Source organism: Gadus morhua, chromosome 23 (assembly GCF_902167405.1).
Source record: "Gadus morhua chromosome 23, gadMor3.0, whole genome shotgun sequence".
In the NCBI taxonomy this organism is placed as follows: domain Eukaryota; kingdom Metazoa; phylum Chordata; class Actinopteri; order Gadiformes; family Gadidae; genus Gadus; species Gadus morhua.
This window is the reverse complement of record NC_044070.1, coordinates 4111029-4124391: the sequence shown is the minus strand read 5'-3', so window position 1 is coordinate 4124391 and position 13363 is coordinate 4111029. Positions and strand designations below refer to the sequence as shown.

Sequence of the window (13363 nt, the reverse complement as noted above, 5' to 3'; positions counted from 1 at the left end):
GCAGACACATAACGTTGTGCTGTTTGCTGTATTCTCAGAAGAAGGCCGAGCTCTGCCTTACTAAACACAAGGTAATAAAATATTAGAATACATAGTATATTTTTTATTAGATTTTAGTTATGACAATGAATTATTCAGTGAATTATTCGGTGCGAAAAGCCTAAAAGCCGCTTTCGCACCGAATAGTTCCAGGAACTAAACAATAGGAACCATTAGTACCCAAATAGTACCGGGACTATTCTTCCCCTAAATCTCCCCCAAACTGTTTTCACGTTTGCATTCGCACCGGCGCTGGCCAGGGGGAACTTGTGGGAGCGGTCAAGGAGCAACGCAGGCGCGGCGACCGGGTTTTAAATTGTCACTCGACTTTAGCGTCACATAATAAACCAGCATGGAGGAGATCAACGGGAGGTTGTTTTTGTTGTGGCTTGCCGGGATGATGACCTCACATTTCGACCAGCGGCGTTTACAAAATTGGCAGGAGACGAAGGATTCTGCTTAATATGATAATCTCTCATTTTGTGGACGAGGGAGTAGCAGAGCGCAACAGGCAAAAGAGACGACGTGTCGTCGTCTTCTTCTTCGCCTCTTAAATATTGAATGTTAAATGTATAGCTCGCTCTGTGAGGATACGCTACCCAGCAGGGCTTTAAAACATGTCGCGCTGCTTGGGAAGGCGGGGCCAGCGGTCGGCAGTGGGCGGGACTTATTATTTGGGCCAATCAACGCAGACCTTGAAACGGGGGAGAAAGGGAGAACCAAAAAGTCCCTGCCTCGAAGTAGGAGCTAAAATAGTTCCAGGAACTACTGTTTCGGGGGAGAAAAAATCCCCCAAAAATCCCCCAATCGTCTGGTGCGAACGCAAACAAAAAGGTACTAGGAACGTTTAGTTCCAGGAACTACAAAAGGTACTGCCGGTGCGAAAGCGCCTAAAGCCTGGTTCTCGCTACTCAGTTTATACAATGAAGAATATCTTACTTTAATCAGCAGAAAGATATAATGAGGCAACGTATGAAACTAAGAATACAAGTATCCTAAAAAATATGTGAGGAGAACTTGAATAAATACCACTAATTATTTTACATCTATAATATTTCAGACATTTGATTTGTTTTAACATCCAATGTAGAGTTTTAAAAGTTAAAAATAAATGTGATGCTGCTTAAAGATATAATTAGCTTGACTTAAACTGTACTGTATAATGTGAACATTTACAAGTACTTCATACATTTCACTTGAATTTACATCTGTTATTATTGCTCTTTCTTTGTAGGCTCAAGTGGAAGGCGAATGCTGCTGTTCTTCCTTGAGCTTAAAGACATCGGTAAGTAAAGGAATTGCGTTGTACAAACTGGCCACCTTGATATAACACTGTAATGCAATCCAATTAAACACAAAGAACATCAGTTGAATCTACTCCTCCTTAAAGCAGTTTGAACTTTATATTATGAACAATTAATATATTGTAGATAGGGGTAACACAAACTATTTGGGGATGGTGTGTGTGTGTGTGTGTGTGTGTGTGTGTGTGTGTGTGTGTGTGTGTGTGTGTGTGTGTGTGTGTGTGTGTGTGTGTGTGTGTGAGAGAGAGAGAGAGCCAGGGAGCCTAATTAAACTGCCAACTAAGTGTATATTTGAGGTTGCAATGTTCTTCTTGGAAAGAGGGGTCGAATCCAAAGGAATAGCTTTAACGAGGACTTTATTTGTATAAAGTATTTTCGGCATGGTAAACTGATGCTCTGAAGTAAAGAGAGATTGGAGATGTGCCTTAGCACGTGCGAGAGTGTTCTCCTAGCTGATCCTAACCACAAACCCACGTATGGTAATCGCTGCCGGGAGAGTTCTAAACTTTTCATGGCCAGGTGGGCTTCTTTATGGACTCAGCGAGGACCGGAAGACTTGGAGAGGAACCGTGTGACGTAATCCTCGGTTTTCCTCGCCTGGTCTGTGAAGCTGCCCTCTGTGGCTAAAGTATCTATTGCAGCCTTCAGTAATGTCCTGTTTTCCCTTGTGGCTATGCGTAGTATTTACGGCTTATATGTTTGGTCCTACCCCCTATTGGTTAAGTGAGGGAAATACAGCTTGTGTTCCTAAAATACGTAACAAGGTTGAATATAAACGTGTCCCTTATTTTACAAACTAATCAAAAGTGTATTTTCAAATATTATGTGCATGTAGGACTACAGAGTGCTGCTCCGGACACTGCAGCATTTTCAAGATCAGTCATCAAAAAGCTGCTATTTTTTCGGTGAGTCGGACAAATCTTAAATAAATAAATAAACGCATTTCATGATGGCAATCTTGTTGGACTGGAATAATAGCAATTAATTTATATAATTTGTAAAATCTGTTACCGCAGGATTAACCTGAGTATACAGCGACTGCCGTTCGAACATCAATCCAAGGTATGCTTTCAATAAGCATATTTCTACTTCAGGAGTAGTGTGCTTTAGTTTTTCGAATGATTAAGTATTAACTGTGTAGAGTTTTCACTACAGACTAAAACAAGTGTTTTGTGAAATTACAGGGTGATTCAATGGAGTGGGAAGTGCAAGTTGTGTTCAGTATCTGCAGACACCCGGGCAAAGTTATTTAGGCACTATCGTTTGCAAGCATGGCCATTTTTCAAGAGTCTGCCTCTGCCATGTCTGTATGGCGACTGCATTTGTACTTTTCAGTCATTTAATGCAATGAAAGCTCATTTGTCACGGTTCATAATGACACACCCAGAATAGCTGCACCTGGAGGAGCATACACAGGTCATGCCCTTTTTACATGTCCCTTGTGTAACTTTAAGCATCCCTTTTCTGAGGAAACACTATTTGGTCCTTTGAGGAGTCATTTAAGAAGCCATGAAATGGTACCATGCCCATTCAAGAACTGCAATTACAGCACCAATGTGTATTCTTCATTTAATGCACACAAAAGTAGAAAAACATGTAGGTAGTTCAGACTTTGATGATAATGTTATATTAGAAGAAAATGACAGTGTCCCAGTCACAACTACTGCTGAATGTGTTGGTGACGCCCCTGCTCAGTGTGAGAGCACAGACACATTTGATCTTTCTGAGATGAGAGTCAATGTGACACTGACCAGTTTAAGAGCACAGTTGCAGCATAACTTGGCATCGTTATTCCTAAAGATGCGAACTATTCTTCATGTATCTGACATGGCATCTCAGGAAATAGTGGAACATTTAACTCAGATATTTACCTTGTCCCAACCTCTTCTCAAAAAATCCATTCTAGAAGTCTTGGAAAGTCACGATATCTCTGCTAACGAAACTACTCTTGATGAGGTAGTGAGTGCTGTTATGGATAGTAACATTCTTGTTAGTGCCACAGCTAGAGGTAAGGAGTTATCTTCAACCAAAAGAAGGAAAACCTATGTTGAGAGAAATTACCCGGTGGTACCACCTGTAGAGTATGTACTAGAGCCGGGGCACACAGCAGTGCATGTTCCCATTCTTGAAATGATCCAAAACATTTTCAGACATACAGACATTTTGGAAAAAAATTCAGGAAACAAAGACGGCTCAAAATGATCATTATGAGAGCCACCAAGATGGCTTATACTATAAAGGGAATGACTTATTATCTTCTTCAGATGAGCTAAAGCTACCACTTCTTTTGTACATCGATGATCTTGAAATGCAAATCCACTTGGCACATCACGGAAAATCCACAAACTCTGTTCAGTGTACTGGATACTTGCTGATTTACCCAGTAAATACAGATCAGCCTTGCATGTGATTCAGCTAGAAGCATTGTGTAAAGAAACAGACGTTCAGAAGTTTGGTTACGAAGAGCCCTTGGTCCTCTTTTACGAGACATCCAAACCCTTGAACGAGATGGTGTATTTATTGAGTCCATTGGTAAGGCAGTTCGGGGAACAGTCATGTGTGTGGTGTCTGATAATCTTGCAGCCCATGCATTAGCAGGCTTTACAAAGTGTTTCAGAGCTGAATACTTTTGCAGATTCTGCACAGCTACTCAAGACAAACTTCAGTCTTGTGATGTTGGGGGTAGAGAATTTAGTCTGAGGACTAAAGCCATCCATGACAGTGATGTGCATGCTGTAATGCATGGGGATTTTCAGAGTCAGTTTGGTGTACAGGGAGACTGTACTTTGAGCCAGCTAGAGTATTCCATACAGTCACTGGTTTCCCACCTGATCTCCTCCATGATCTCTTTGAGGCATCGTGCCTGTAGAGTTGGCCTTGTGTATTGGAGAAATGATCCGTTGCAAATATTTCACCCTTGAGTATTTACACAGGAAAATAGCATCATTTCCATACCAGCGCACAGATAGGTAGACAGACCCCAGCCTATTCCAAAGACCTTCAAAGTAAAGAGAACTATTGGCGGCAATGGCCATGAAAATGCTACTTTTAATAAGACTCTTCCCTTTGATTATTGGTAATATAGTTCCTGAAGGAGATGTGGCATGGACTGTACTGATGGATTTGAAAGATGTAGTTGAGATAGTGCTTTCTCCCACATTTACAGAAGAATCCCTCCAGTACTTGCAGACAAAAATACAAGACCATAGACGCATGCTGCAGGAGACTTTTCCCGATTTCAAACTCCGACCTAAACATCACTACATCGAACATTACCCCGACCTCATACGCTGCTTTGGGCTTCTTGTCCACTTGTGGACGATGAGATTTGAGGGCAAACACCGCTTTTTCAAGAGTGTTGTACATGACACACAGAACTTTAAGAATGTGTTAAAAACAATGGCAAACAGGCATCAGCACATGGTTGCATACTATCTTAGTTCCCCATCATTCTTTAAACCTCTTCAGCAGACATGAAATGTTTCTTCTGTGATGGTATCAGTGCTTCCTGATGTTGCAAGGGCATGCATTGAACAAATAACGGACAGCAACATGATTTACAGCACATCAAATTTTAACATTGATGGGACTAATTATGACAAGGAAATGTTTGTGTCTGTGGGGCAGGAGGGAGCACTGCCACAGTTTAACAAAATTGAACAGATTCTCCTTGTTAACCACCATGTTGTCTTTCTTTGCCAAGAACACAAGTCATACTACATCGAACACTTGCGTTCCTATGAACTTTCGGCAGGGAATTTGGCTGTTAACACTGTATCAGAGCTTAATGACAAATCACCTCTCTGTGCATACAACATAGAAGGAAGACTGCTCTTAACACCTAAAAGGTTCATATTACTAGACTGAAAAGTAGTTCTTCCTGTGCCTAGTTCAGCCCAAATTTTAAATTGTTGAGTGTATGGTTTGGTGATGTAGTACTACTAGTTTTTCCAAAATAGTGCAATCAAACTAACTTATTTTACTTGTTTGTGTGTGTAAATCAGGTCTGTGAGAAATCAACACAGAAGATGGCTACTCCCCAGAGATTTGTGCTACGTGTATATGTTGCAACAGATGTTGCCATGAAACTTACTCTAACGGAGCGACCAACCTCTGTAGAAGAGCTTATGGACGTAATGAAAGAGAAGTTCAGGCCAAGACTGGATGGTGACTTTACCTTGCAATATGAGGATCCTGACTTCGGCGGTCAACTTACTGTTCTTGCGGATATTCAGGAGTTGCCTGAGAAGGGCACATTGAGAATACTGAGATCTGAAAGTGATGCCACCTCAACCGGAAGTTCCGATACAGACATACTCCCACATGTACCTTTAACACAGCGTCAGAAGAACTGTCCGGATTGTTTCCCTCTGCCTACTTTTTCATATGAAGTGCAGCATGTACTCGAAGAAGGAAATGGTGTTTTTGAGAGATCCAGAAAGAATGTGAATTTGACAAGGTCCCAAAAGCACAACATCCTGGAAAGCATGGCTGAAACCATGCACAGCTTCAAACCATATCCAAATGACAGTGAAGTGGGTAAGGCTGCTGAAGCTCTGATTAAAGCTCACCCGTGTCTCACAGAGTATGGCAGCAAAAGTGGATGGTATGGATGGAAGGTCTGCTTGAAGTTCAAGATGGGGAACTACCGTACCAAGCTTGCCAGAGCTGGGTGCGCTGAGGTGTCAGTTAACGCAGGCAGGAGGAGCGTAAACAACCCGGACAGAGAACATCCCCATTCAAACATAAGGAGAGCCAGGCGGGCTGAAGTAAACTTCCTACCCAACTTTCCAAGAGGAGAGAACGAGGCCACTCTGGAACAACTGAACTTCAAATCCAGAAAGAGGTTGAAAAGACCGAGATAAATCAGACATTGGTAGACCAGCTAATGCACACAACCTTTGCCCTTCGTCGGCAAGATATTGTTAAGGGTGATACATCTGTGCGGGACTTTTTGGAGAGCTGGCCAGCTCTGCGCATGAAGTCACAGGTAAAAACTATTCCTCTTTTTTTCTGCATAATAATTGTTGCCATCCCCCACCACCCTTTATCCATTTACACAGGCAAAGTGTCATTGTCACTACAAATCTTTTAAACTTTCTCATATAGCTTTATAGCTTAAAACTAGTGATTGATTCCTCACATTTGCTGTTTAAACCCAAGTTAAAAGCTCTTCATTAATGTTTCCATGTTTGTGTGTATTTGTATGTCTGCAGGTGTTTGCCGAGTTCCATCGCATCACAAATGTGAACCTACAAAACCAATTCTACTGCGAGCTGGATCGGTACACACCAAAATTGATCGCCTTGTACAGGCAGAAGGCCTCACGGTCTGGCAAGAGGGCAGAGACTCTGCGGCGGATCCTAGGGATTTATGATCTCCAGGTGAGTTAAGATGAACTTGGCCATGGGGACAACATAAACCACATTTGAGTTTGTAATTGTGTTGTAATGTCTAGGTTGATACTGCTATCTAATTACAATTGCAATTTGTGATTTTTACTAATTGTTTTCTCACCTGTTGAGACTGGATGGTGACTTTACCTTGCAATATGAGGATCCTGACTTCGGCGGTCAACTTACTGTTCTTGCGGATATTCAGGAGTTGCCTGAGAAGGGCACATTGAGAATACTGAGATCTGAAAGTGATGCCACCTCAACCGGAAGTTCCGATACAGACATACTCCCACATGTACCTTTAACACAGCGTCAGAAGAACTGTCCGGATTGTTTCCCTCTGCCTACTTTTTCATATGAAGTGCAGCATGTACTCGAAGAAGGAAATGGTGTTTTTGAGAGATCCAGAAAGAATGTGAATTTGACAAGGTCCCAAAAGCACAACATCCTGGAAAGCATGGCTGAAACCATGCACAGCTTCAAACCATATCCAAATGACAGTGAAGTGGGTAAGGCTGCTGAAGCTCTGATTAAAGCTCACCCGTGCCTCACAGAGTATGGCAGCAAAAGTGGATGGTATGGATGGAAGGTCTGCTTGAAGTTCAAGATGGGGAACTACCGTACCAAGCTTGCCAGAGCTGGGTGCGCTGAGGTGTCAGTTAACGCAGGCAGGAGGAGCGTAAACAACCCGGACAGAGAACATCCCCATTCAAACATAAGGAGAGCCAGGCGGGCTGAAGTAAACTTCCTACCCAACTTTCCAAGAGGAGAGAACGAGGCCACTCTGGAACAACTGAAACTTCAAATCCAGAAAGAGGTTGACAGACCGAGATAAATCAGACATTGGTAGACCAGCTAATGCACACAACCTTTGCCCTTCGTCGGCAAGATATTGTTAAGGGTGATACATCTGTGCGGGACTTTTTGGAGAGCTGGGCAGCTCTGCGCATGAAGTCACAGGTAAAAACTATTCCTCTTTTTTTCTGCATAATAATTGTTGCCATCCCCCACCACCCTTTATCCATTTACACAGGCAAAGTGTCATTGTCACTACAAATATTTTAAACTTTCTCATATAGCTTTATAGCTTAAAACTAGTGATTGATTCCTCACATTTGCTGTTTAAACCCAAGTTAAAAGCTCTTCATTAATGTTTCCATGTTTGTGTGTATTTGTATGTCTGCAGGTGTTTGCCGAGTTCCATCGCATCACAAATGTGAACCTACAAAACCAATTCTACTGCGAGCTGGATCGGTACACACCAAAATTGATCGCCTTGTACAGGCAGAAGGCCTCACGGTCTGGCAAGAGGGCAGAGACTCTGCGGCGGATCCTAGGGATTTATGATCTCCAGGTGAGTTAAGATGAACTTGGCCATGGGGACAACCTAAACCACATTTGAGTTTGTAATTGTGTTGTAATATCTAGGTTGATGCTGCTATCTAATTACAATTGCAATTTGTGATTTTTACTAATTGTTTTCTCACCTGTTCAAATGTTCCCATACATTACTACTTTAAAATGCCATTTACAAGCTCTATAATTTAAAATGTTTACTTAGGCTGCACTGAACAAATAATACAAAACAAAGACCTTCACTTTTTTTCTATAGTATATTTTGAGGGCGTTCACTAGTAGCACAAGCACATGATGGACAGATGTTTCTAATTAGATGTTAAATGAACATCTGCAAGTAAACCCATTTTCTGTCACTGAGTATGTATAGATTTGAGGAATCTTGGCTTCATGTGCTGGTAAACTATTTGTATTATTATTTTTTGATTGCCAATCCAGGACCAACGTGATGTCCACATGAGACGAACCCTGGCCCTCCATGCACTCCCAGTGTACTTGCGCGAGGATGACAGTGAGTTCTTCAAGACTTGCAATGTAAGTACTCACACAAGCATTAACAGAAATGTGGAGTCACATTAGGTAGGGATTATAGAGCCCATATTGAAGGAGGCAGTCATTATAACCACTAGTAACTTTCAACATATAACAAGACAGACTTAGAACATAGAAACGTGTGTGTGTGTCTGTCTGTCTGTCTGTCTTCTGACCTTGCTGCTGGAACTGTCCTTTTTATAATTGGATTGTTTGTGTTTTTCAGGGGGAAGATGAGCCAGATATTGCCGGCACCCCACTGGCTCTCCTCACTGTGGGCAACTACTGGTCACGACATCTTCAGCCCAAACAGCATTTGTGTTGTAGTAGAAGATGACGTTGTTGTGAGTGATCTTCCAACGATGACTGATGCATTTGTACTGTTGTTTGGGTTGATCTATGCATTGCATTTAGACTATCCAAAGAAGCTTATTCACACATTCACCTTCATTCAGAAGATACTGATGTTTCTCGATGACAACAAACCACTGAAACCGTGCTACTGACTTTGAAAATGACTTGCTGAGAGAGTAAGCCAAGCATTAACATCCACATGTCCTCTGTGAAGCATGCGAAGCATCCAGGTTCATGTTAAAATAGATGGATCCATTTAGCAAATGCTCAGTTTTATTGTTTGTATTGTTCCATTGATTACCTCAGCTCACAATTTGCACTGTTAGAGATTGCTTTTTTAAACAATCCCAGTGGGGGATCTTGATTTACTTTGATCATTTTAGGAGAATTTTCAAAGCACTTTATTTTATTTACAGTTGGGTGCAAATGTATTCAGCCCCCCTGAGTCAATACTTTGTAGAACCAAAGAGAACCAGAGAGTAAGCCAAGTATTAACATCCATGCGCTGCATGTGAAGCATCCAGGTTCATGTTCAAATTATATGGATCCATTTAGCAAATGCTCAGTTTTATTGTTCCAATGAGTACCTCAGCTCACAATTTGCCCTGTTTGAGATTGCTTTTTTAAACAATCCCAGTGGAGGATGTTAATTTTGATTATTTTAGGGGAATTTTTAGTATGTTTTTTTATTTGCACCTTTGAAAGCACTTTATTTTATTTACAATTTGTTTTTTTGCTTATAAAGGGCTAACTTACAAATACAGTGCAAGTATTTCAGAAAGTTTGTCCAATTGTAAGGACATTAATGTTTATCTCTAAATAAAACAAAACTTGAATTGTAACAATGAAGTTGTTTTGACATTTTTGTAAGTATTTTATTTACTTAATATGTTACTTAAAATAAATATTACCGCTACTCAAACATTTTTGGGTTATCAGTTACGACAAACATTTTAAGTAGTTGTACTTAAAATAGTAAGTTGACTAATTGTAATTCTGTTGAGTGGATTTCCGTTGGTGTTGAGTTAGCACACTTTTATCTTTTGAGTAGATTTCTCCAAAGATTATAAGTTGTTCTCAATACTTTTTTGAGTTCATCATGACTAATTAAATCAATTTAATTAAGTTTGCATTAATTAAACATATTATAAATATAAATAAAGTATTTAAGTAATGTGGAATTTAAATTATTATGTTTATAAATAAATGCATTAAGTTCAGCGTAAGTATTTTATTTACTTAATATGTTACTTAAAATAAATATTACCACTACTCAAACATTTTTGGGTAATCAGTTACGACAAATATTTTGAGTACTCTGAACTTGTTCGGTTTTACAGTGCATAAAAACAGCAAAAAGCAATGATTTTCAAAGAGCGAAGATCATGCAATCCCGAACTCCACCCGTCTGTCACGGCATGTGCGTATAGCGTGAATATAAGAGGCATTACGAATCCAAACACAGATCCACAGTATGAGAGGTCTATGCGTGTCTTCACACACTCATTTACAGGCCAGCAACGTGCAAATGAATGCTCACTTAAGATTGCATGGATTTTGGGGCATCATAAAAAAACTTTCAGTGACGCGACTGTTGTGAAGGAGTGCTTGAACGCCGCTGCTGAGACGTTACTTGAGTTAAACAAAGGGATGAATTGTGTGAAAAAATAAAGCAAATCCCAATGTGAGTTGCAACGACAACCAGAAAATCTGAAATGTTATCAGATGACGCACTGTCACAGCTCCATGTGGCTGTCCAGAGTGCCCCATCCTTAGCCATTGATGAATCTTCAGATGTAACGGATTATGCCCAGCTTTTGGTTTATGTGCGATTGTTTCATCAAGACAAGAAAGAGATCTTTGAGGACCTGTTGGGTCTAACACCACTTGAGACACTGTTTTTGGCCTAATTAAGGCCTAATGCTCTTTTTGTGTTTATTTTGAAATGTAGGTCTGGTGTACCTGTTTTGCTTACTTGAAATGTAGGCCTAATGCACTTTGTCTTTATTTGAAGTGTAGGCCTAGTGTTCCTGTTCTGCTTACTTCACATGTAGGCCTTATGCACTTTTTATGTTTACTTGAATTGAAGGCCTAATGTACCTGTTTTGTTTACTTGAAATGTTAAAATGCGTTACTTTGTCTTACTAGTTTTTCACAAACACAAGCGCGTATTGATCTACTATTTGATGACGCTGTGCTCAGTCAGCAGCAAGTAGAACCGACAGGCAACCTGCCGGTTTAATGCCCCTCCTCCCAGCCAATCAGAATCAAGCATTCTTAAATGAAGTAGAATAAAAATAAATTCAGGCAAAAAGTTGTATCTTGTTTATTTTTGGAGTGCTCACGTGTAGTATATAGGCTATTCCCCACTATGTCCTTTTTATATATTTATAGGGCATTAAGCAGAAAGGCATTACACCTTATAACTGTCTAATGCTAGAAATTAGAGGATAGCACTTGAAAATGTTAGACCTTGATATTAACAACCCGACTTTGAACCGTTTGCCTAATATGTGATCATGATTACTGCAGCTTCTGGTCGTTGCAACAGTATATTTTCCTTAAGAAACCAAACCAATCTGCCAAATACATACAAGGACTTTGGCATGCAGCCTTTTCACTTTAGAGAATGTTCAAATTTAGTGAAATGGTGAAATTCTTGAAATTCTTTTTGTGGATGTGATGTGTGGGGGTCAGTCGGTCAGACTAATGTTTTTATTCCTTTCAAAATTACAAAAATTATATGTTGTTCTGGTTTGCTCTTGTCTTGCATAGTCCTGTAGCTAGCCGGTTAGAAAGTTTTATTTGCTTAAGTTAGTTCAGGATATATCTCAGATCTTTTTTTACAAGTGTCATCTTATCTCTGAATCAATACATTGTAGAATCATCAAATGTAGAAACCTATAAATGCTGAATATGTGACTTTTTTTTATTCCTCAGAAGAGCTTATGGTTCTTCTTATTGCTACAGTTCAAGGATCTGACCTTTTAAACAACTACTTTTCCTAGGTTAGAGGTACAACTTTGACGCGTCAAGGAATACTCAAGTTTCATTCAGTCTACGACTTTCGAAAGAAACTGTCATGTATTGCCATGCCAAAGTCTTACCACACCTTCAGCTTTCACAAAGGAAACATGTATAATGTATTAACCAATTGATGGCAAAATAGCTACGTTTTAAATTTCTTTCTTTCTTTCTTTCTTTCTTTCTTTCTTTCTTTCTTTCTTTCTTTCTTTCCTTCCTCCCTCCCTCCCTCCCTCCCTCCCTCCCTTCCCTTCTTCCTTCCTTCCTTCCTTCCTTCCTTCCTTCCTTCCTTCCTTCCTTCCTTCCTTCTTTCCTTCGATGCTGGTTCCAAGCTAAGCCGTGTCTTGCTGGGAGTTGACCACTTTATTGGCCAGCTGGATCAGCAGTGGGTATCTGAAAGTCCTGTTCCTCCATGACTCAGGAATCCCCTGCACACCAGTCTGGAAAAAACATCAAGCCAGTTGGTCCAGCGTTTGGATGGTAGAAGCCAGCTGAGTCCCGGTGTAGGAGGCAACAACGCATTCATTGATATGGAGCCAAGTGTTTAGAAGTGTAATTTTACCACATTGTTGTGTCTCTTAATATTGTAATATTCAGCAGTCCATCGAATGATCTTGGTGTTTTTGAATACCAAGAGACAAAGCTATACATCTTTGTTCCAGTGTATCTCGGCCTCCATACAGCATAATGATGTTGTATGGAGGGCCCCTCTTACCTGCGCGCCAAAACAAGCACCGATGAAGGAGGCACGGCTGGAAGTGCAGCCCCCGCAGCGCATAGTGTCCCTAACCGCCTCTTCTAGCCGGCTGTGGGTCAGCAACCCGTGGAGTGCCCCCTGTAGGGCATCGGGCAGAACTGCAAGAAATCATGAAGTTACATGAATATACTTTTTCCTTTTTTAACAACTTTTAACAGTTAAGCACAGCAAGTTTTTCCTCTTACTACAATAGGCAGCCTTCCTGTCCCGTGTTTCTCCTCCCTTTATAGCATTTTTCTTTCTTGCATATATGTAAGAGAGAGAGAGAGATCTCATTGTCCGTTTTTTTAACTGCGATATACATGTATAAATAGCCCCAAATAATCTGATAGGCTCTTATCATAGAGGTGCAAAAAGTCGGGGTGAACAAAGGTGTTACTTTTGATGAGTAGCCTATGTGTGCACTGGCAGACACATTATACTTAATTAGCTTGTTTTCATCCCTACATATACACCTCTATGTTAAAGGCCTCTTACTCTAATGTTGTAGTCTCTTACTCTAATGTCCACCATCCAATGGTTTTGACAAAAACTGATTTCCTAGCTACGGGATTATCATTGGCTAATGTAACATTAAAGAAATCCTGTGCATTTGACTCACA

The 13363-nt window shown here is 40.6% G+C and overlaps 1 long non-coding RNA gene and 1 pseudogene across 2 annotated transcripts in view; one reads left to right on the top strand and one right to left on the bottom strand.

Moving 5' to 3' along the window:
• Nucleotides 1-1056: 1056 nt before the first annotated feature.
• On the top strand, nucleotides 1057-6164 carry LOC115537472 (uncharacterized). Its single transcript, XR_003974808.1, has 3 exons — nucleotides 1057-1324; nucleotides 2179-2248; nucleotides 5348-6164. It is a non-coding gene; the product is annotated as an uncharacterized LOC115537472 (long non-coding RNA).
• Nucleotides 6165-11665: 5501 nt separating this feature from the next.
• LOC115537632 (crystallin J1C-like) overlaps nucleotides 11666-13363 on the bottom strand; it is a 7601-nt pseudogene continuing 5903 nt past the window's right edge. The window contains exons 10-11 of the transcript XR_003974838.1: nucleotides 12720-12859; nucleotides 11666-12444 (exon numbers count right to left, since the gene is read on the bottom strand). The product of XR_003974838.1 is annotated as a crystallin J1C-like (transcript). The remainder of the gene's footprint in view (nucleotides 12445-12719; nucleotides 12860-13363) is intronic.